This window comes from Macrobrachium nipponense, chromosome 42, assembly GCF_015104395.2.
Source record: "Macrobrachium nipponense isolate FS-2020 chromosome 42, ASM1510439v2, whole genome shotgun sequence".
Taxonomy (NCBI): domain Eukaryota; kingdom Metazoa; phylum Arthropoda; class Malacostraca; order Decapoda; family Palaemonidae; genus Macrobrachium; species Macrobrachium nipponense.
Genome location: NC_061103.1, coordinates 9,804,469 through 9,811,001, shown reverse-complemented (window position 1 = coordinate 9,811,001; position 6,533 = coordinate 9,804,469). Strand labels below are relative to the sequence as shown.

The 6,533-nt window shown below is 36.4% G+C and overlaps 1 long non-coding RNA gene across 1 annotated transcript; it reads right to left on the bottom strand.

The window, feature by feature from the left end:
• Window positions 1–2,214: 2,214 nt before the first annotated feature.
• Window positions 2,215–4,873, bottom strand: LOC135213407 (uncharacterized). Its single transcript, XR_010314107.1, has 3 exons — window positions 4,674–4,873; window positions 4,401–4,492; window positions 2,215–2,779 (listed from the first exon to the last, which is right to left on the bottom strand). It is a non-coding gene; the product is annotated as an uncharacterized LOC135213407 (long non-coding RNA).
• Window positions 4,874–6,533: the final 1,660 nt, after the last annotated feature.

The window sequence follows — 6,533 nt, the reverse complement described above, 5'->3', positions numbered from 1 at the left end:
GAACTAGGTTTTTTCTTCTGGACTAATGTTCAGGATCCTCCTTCATCATAGGTGGATGAATCCACAGTTGCACTATGATCAGGTGCTGGAATGTCAGAGGCAGTGATCATTGTACCGATGTCCACGTCAGTGGAGATTTAGGTGATCTCAAAGTCTGATTCGTCAGACTCCACGGGTCAGGGGTCAGGGGCTATAGAGAGGTCCAGGGAGGTAAGGGAGCCAGATCTCTTTCCCTACATTCCTCTAGATGGAAGAGACAGGGAGAAAAAAGAAAAAAAAACACACAATTGATCAAAATTTTTTTTCACGGTTTACCTGAAAGTTTTTTTTTAAACATAATCACTGCTCACTAAACACTAATGTATTTCTCCAGCATTAACGTCAGAGAAATAGCGTAAAAATAATTTTTGCTGGCTAATGAGGCACGATGTCGGACAAAACAGTAGTAGGAGAGCACTAGCATACTCCATAAAGAGTAAACTCCAATTCCCATTTTGCAGTGATCCAAACCATTTTTCTGTTTCTCGAAAAGCCAAGCCACGTTCTGCTAACATACTTCATAAGCACATTGTAATAAGTAGCTGAACGGATGGGAAATATGAAAGGTAACTTACTCGTTTAAGTCTGTTTCCCAGTAATCACTCTCTTCCTGAATTTGTTTCTCCAACTGTCGCCCTAATCCTGCACCTTGACTGAGAGTTAAGTCTCTATGATTATCAATTACTATAGTATTTCGCCAGTCACTGAACCCTTCTCTCGTAACAAAATTCGAGAAATTTTTACCAGCAAACAGTTTACCAACAAAACAAACTGATTCTGTTGATGGATATATATATATCGAGGGGGTAGTCAAGAAATGAAAACTAAAGACCCAGTTACTTATTAAAAAATAATTACATTACGCAAGCAAATGGTAGGTTTGTCAACGCTGAATATCTGAGCAACCTAACTTACAAACCTACAAGGATTTTAATGAAAAGCGCAGTGGAAAACTTAGAAATTAAGTGAGTATAAGTCTATATCTATCTTGTCGACAATTTGATTCCCTAGAAATATCAGCCTAATACTGAAAGTGCTGCACCTTTAACAGAGAAACAACGGCAGCATTGAATGTACTTCCGGCAATTACTCGGCAACTCCGTCAAGAGAACGTTGACTCGAGTATTTCTTGAAATAGGTACGATAGCTTTTACTTTAAGGATAATCAACCGATAAAAGATCTTCAGTCGAGTTTCTCCATCAATACCCAAAAAAGGTTATTACCCACTGAAAGCATGTAACCATCCGAGTATATCTCGTACACTTTATACCATAATTGTGCATTTGGGCTGTATAACAAGCATGTATACTTCACAATGCTACTACGCTTCTGACGTCATTTAAAATTAAACATTTTCACTATGCAGAGACCACCCAAATTTGTATATTTAACGCTAAAGAAAATTTCCATTCTGAAACTCACCAAAATTAAAATAACCCTCATACATACTATCAAAGTCAGTCTTCTTAAAAAGAGATTAGTTCTTTCAAGAATTAAGGTACAAGTTCAAGAACCGCCGAACTTCCAAATAAAGCAACTTATTTGTGCAGTAAGAGCTCTCGTTAGGGAGGGAATGATTACATCATAGATCAGTTATCGCACTAGTTATAAAAAAGACTCAACACCTAACTTAGTATATATTTGTAGGCGTTTTTACGTTGCATGGAACCAGTGGTTATTCAGCAACGGGTAACTTCGTATATAGTATACTGTATTTAATGTAATTATGGTATAAGCAATTTTTAATAGTCTGATGATCTTTTTTAAAACACCAAAGTGCTATGTAGCAAATACGATCAAACACCTGACTGCCACGGACAGCTTGGCGAATACTAACGTCATCGTATTCAATAAATTAATGGGTTCCATCAATGAATTAACCGGTACCAACAATCTCATCCAACTATCTTCACCACCTCATCATCTCATACTCAACGCCTTGTTGTATGTAAGGGAAACTCGTGCCTTTATTTTGGATTGTATCCCAAACTCGCTGCCCGTTTTCCAAAATCAATAAAGCCAACAGAAGTGGGCAACTTACTACCTAAAAGGACTCTTGAATTAACTATTGTTTACACTTTAGTAATAAATAGTTTCGGCAGTTTCAAGTCATTAGGTAGGGATTGATAGACACCTTATAAATTAAATAATTTATTACAAATAAGTGTTACTACTCAAGGTAAGTAGAGTTCGTCCCCTAGACAGCTTTATATACAAAGACGTGACCATACAAGCTCTTCGCGTACTAATTATTACTTATCCTGAAAGTCCACCGAAGGATGTAAAATATTTCATCAGTCCACGACTTCATCATAAGCCTACTGTTCCACTGGACGACGAAGTGAATGAAGTCCTACCCTGATGTCTAAAAAGGGGATAATGCATAGTCAATGCCCATTACTGGAGTGGTGCGCACATCCACACACGGAAGCATGGTTTTGGGGGAGGGGGGGTGGAGGAAGTATACTAAACCGCCAGGTGTCTGACCCTCCAAAAACAGAACAAAAAACACACACCCCTCTCCACCACAAAGTTATAGGAAGCCCACGGAGGCCTCTCCAGCGGCCAGCCACGACACTTTCCAGTCGTAGACACTCGCTGTGAGAGTCAAAATTCTGTCTTCAATCTTCTACTGAAATATCTGCTACAGCCAGAACTGCCCTGCCCGTCCTTCCCCGCACTCGCTTCTCTTCGTTCGTCGAAAGTAGTAATATCTATTCGGTTTCGTTGATTGCACAACTGTTATAATTATTAAAAATGAGCATCAGGTTCCTTAATGGCTAGTTTTATTAGTTGAAACCCCAACTGCTGTCTTAATAGGCGCAAACTAATGATTAATATATATATGATATTCTTACAATAACTCCGACCACCCCAAAGTAATAACATTAAGAACACTGTCGACAAATAAGCCCAGCCCAGCACATCACCTCTCATATGACATTTAATGACCAGCCCCACAAAGCACTGTCCTAATATTTAAGTGAAGTATGACTTCTCTGTACCTTGCAATCATAAACAGCATTATCATAATTGCGCCGATGGTAATTCTACTCACTCGGTGTTAACGGATAGCCTTAACACGCATCTGACAGGATCATGGAAAATAAAGTCATTGCCCTCGTTCATGGATGGCATCACAAAACTATTGCCAGTATACGTGGGAAACATTAAAAAACTATAGCCAATATTCAAGAGTAACTTCCAAACTCATTGCTTGTGTAGGTTTTATGAGTAACAAACTCATTGCTTGTGGAGTAAAAAGAACCCATTGCCTGTATTCAGAGAGGAACAAACTCCTTGCCTGTATTCACAGAGAAACAATATCATTGCCTGTATTCATAGAGGAACAAACTTAATATTAGCACATAGTATGATAAATATATTGCTTATGCTATAACCTAATAGTATCAAAACAAACATAACTAACAAACTCGAATTTACTAAACCCCACTAAACCGTAAACAGATATTCCAACTATGCAAAAAATATCCATGACATAAAACTTCCATGCTTTCAACCTAAAGAAAAGAATAGAAAAGACAAACTTCATAACATTCATCAGCCAACAGCAGAGAATAGCTATTGAGTAAGCAAGCCCCACTATAACAAATGACCCGTACATTTAGGGAGCTTCCTATAACCCCTTTAACCAGAAAATCTCTGTTGCGAGAAAGGAAGTACTACAAGTTCGAATCCTCTGAAAACTCGTTAGGTTTAACGGCAGCTTTACACTTACAAATTTAAATTAGAGCAAAAACCGTTATGGATATTGGCCAAACCATATCTGCCTTAACCTAACCACAAACAATCCATTTCCTGGAAGCTAAAATGTTCATTAGCTTTCAATTAAAGCCTACCAAGTCGCCACATCTGATTACAAATTTGTTTTAAAGCTACATATAGCCGTTTGATGGCATAAACGTAAATTTCCGTAAAAATTAGGGAGCTTCTGCAAACAACAGAGTGGGAGATAGGAAAGCACATTTAAACATCTAATACCTATCGGAACTAGCAAGACAACTAAGCAATAATTTTCTAACCTATCGGAACTGGCAAGAAAACTAATATATTAAGTCTGTCTACTTATCACCTGAAAGAAATAATTTGATTAGTTGGCTAAAAAAATAAAAAATAAAATTAAAATAAAACAAAACCCACCCAAGAATCTGCATAGTAGGTCATATGACCTACTATGCAGAACATGGGGGTCCTCTCCAGGGGCGCCGCCCCTAAAGGGGTGGAGGGTAAGGTATATATATACTGCTTAAGATCAGTATACACAAATTAAAAGAGTAAGTTTAATACAAAAATTTAAAAAGAAAGTCAAAAAAAATAAACGGAAAGAATACCTACATACCTGTTGCCAAAGAGCAGCAGCTTTATCATGCGTGAACCTTCACCGTTAGAACAGGAACTCAAAACAAACTCAAAACTCGTACCCAAAACATCCTGGAAAAGAAAGCTTTGAGAGCCGTTTGTAACATACTCAGTCTTTTAAAAATACAGTACGTTCTCACGTCAGATTATGTGTAAATGCCACAGAAACAGTTATAATGAGCAAGATTCACAATTCACTGCAACAAACATACAATTTTTAGCAATAATGTATCAAAGTTCTAGTGTTACTTACCTTGCAGCAGCCTGGGATTTATCATAACTGGACCAACAAAGTGACAACAATCGATGGAGATCTCAAGCGCCAACTGTAATCTAGTCGCGTCGCGTGATAATAATTTTTCCGTAAAATTTTGTTCAAACAGAACCAACTACGCTACGATCAAAAAAGGAGGCGAGAAACTGAATGAGGAATCGAGGAACTTCCGAGGGAAACAGCTGCTACCGGCCAGAACAGTGTTAAAGTCGAAACTCGAGTCGAATGTCCGTAGGTTCAAATGTCCGAACTGGAACGATGTAGTCATTTGCCAAGGACTCTACAGTCTCAGTAGTGTCTTGCTTCTTGGAACATGACCGAATGCGATTCGTGGATATCCTTAAAATCGCTAATTTTGCCAGTACTGTTTATATTTCCTACTCCCTTCTTTTACTTGCCTTTCATGGAAGTTTAAAATACAGCACATGAATAGATTTTCGTAAAAATAACTCGTAATTTATTTTAGAACTCACGAAATAATTTTGTAGCATATGCCATTTTGGGCATTTGTTTTAAAAATATTTCTACTGATTTTTTTTCTTTCGTTCACGTAAAAATCAAAAAAAGTTTCATTCTGATATATATATATATATAATATATATATATATATATATATATATATATATATATATATATAATATATATATTTCTAAGCTTTCCAGTTTCTTAACTGGCTGATGAAAGCGCTATTCAATGAAGTTGAAGAAATGGTACCTACTATTCTCTCAGAACGAGATATACTAGACGTAGCAAAACTCATTGCCTTCGGCCAGTCGTAAAACATATTTTTTTAAATGGGTGCATTTTTGCATAAAGAGACTTCAGTACTAGTAGCTGCATACTATCCAGTTATTTACATTGGACTCACGAGACCATATTCAAAATAAGTAAACGTATTCTTTTTTATCAAAATTAGGCATAAAATAGCCATTCCGTATTTGCTTTGGGGCGTTTAGCTTAATAATTCTGAAACATTCTGAATGTATGTGTCTTCTTATGAGAGATTCAGTTATCACATTTATAAAAAATACTAGCATCTATGCAAGCAAGTATGTACGTGTGTAGTTTGGAGTGACCGACTAATGCTGAGCCTGAGTGAGATCGAACTGAGTTTGTTGCCTTGCTGAGGGAAAGATCAATAAACGTTTAAGGAAAGGAAGGGAAAAAGAGGCAGTAGGTACAAACTGCACAGAAAAAAAAAAAAAAAAAAAAAAAAAAAAGGCGGGTATGCCCTCTTGACATACTTATTTTCTACACTTCAGGCCTATGTTTTTCTTTAATGCTTTCATCTTCCTTATTACACATTACCACTGATCAGATCAATGACCATGAGACATATGAATTTTGTGGCGAGATGGTGGTATTCGATGTGCGCGCCTTCCTCCATAGCTTCGTTTTCATAGGTTATGTTCTCTACCGTCAAGTGAGTTTCCTTTACTTTACAGAATTTGTCATCAGCGGTGATCTTGCCATGGCAATATATGTTTGTTAAGGATCAACAAGGAATTGAACTTTGAGAATACAATAAGACTATTTTGCTTTTCTTAACCCCCAATCTCAAGGGTTAGAGAACCTTTGCTACTAACTGTGCTAAAATCTGAAAAAGATTCCACCTTAGGCAACAACTTTATATATATATATATATATATATATATATATATATATATATATATATATATATATATATATATATATATATATATATATATATATATATATATATATTTTTTTTTTTTTTGTTTTCTTCTTTTTTTTCTTTGGGAAGCCTAAGTTTAGCAGAAAACTGTCTCTGCTTGTGCTGTTTTTTTCGGTAACACATTATCTTTCGTGGTTTTTTTT